Consider the following 656-nt stretch of genomic DNA (forward strand, 5'->3'; position numbering starts at 1 on the left):
AGGAGTTGGGATGACTTGTTGAAGTTGTACAGGGCATTGGTGAGGCCCACACTTGGAATACTGTGTACAGTTCTGGTCACCCTATTATAGAAAGGATATTATTAAACTAGAAAGAGTGCAGAAAAGATTTACTAGGATGCTACCTGGACTTGATGGTTTGACTTATAGGGAGAGGGTTCAGATAGACTGGGAACTTTTTTTCCTGGAGAGTAGGAGGTTAAGGGGTGATCTTATAGAAGTCTATAAAATAATGAGGGGCATAGATAAGGCGTAGATAGTCAAAATCTTTTCCCAAAGGTAGCGGAGTCTATAACGAGGGGGCATAGATTTAAGGTGAGAGGGGAGAGATACAAAAGGGTCCAGAGGGGCAATTTTTTCACTCAAAGGGTGGTGAGTGTCTGGAACGAGCTGCCAGAGGCAGTAGTAGAGGCGGGTACAATTTTGTCTTTTAAAAAGCATTTGGACAGTTACATGGGTAAGATGGGTATAGAGGGATATGGGCCCAAGTGCAGGCAATTGGGACTAGCTTAGTGGTATAAAACTGGGCGACATGGACATGTTGGGCCCGAAGGGCCTGTTTCCATGTTGTAACTTCTATGATTCTATGATTCTATGACACAAATATTGGCCATGAGGGAAAGTAAGCTGTGAGAGGA

Source organism: Heptranchias perlo, chromosome 2 (assembly GCF_035084215.1).
Source record: "Heptranchias perlo isolate sHepPer1 chromosome 2, sHepPer1.hap1, whole genome shotgun sequence".
NCBI classification, from domain to species: domain Eukaryota; kingdom Metazoa; phylum Chordata; class Chondrichthyes; order Hexanchiformes; family Hexanchidae; genus Heptranchias; species Heptranchias perlo.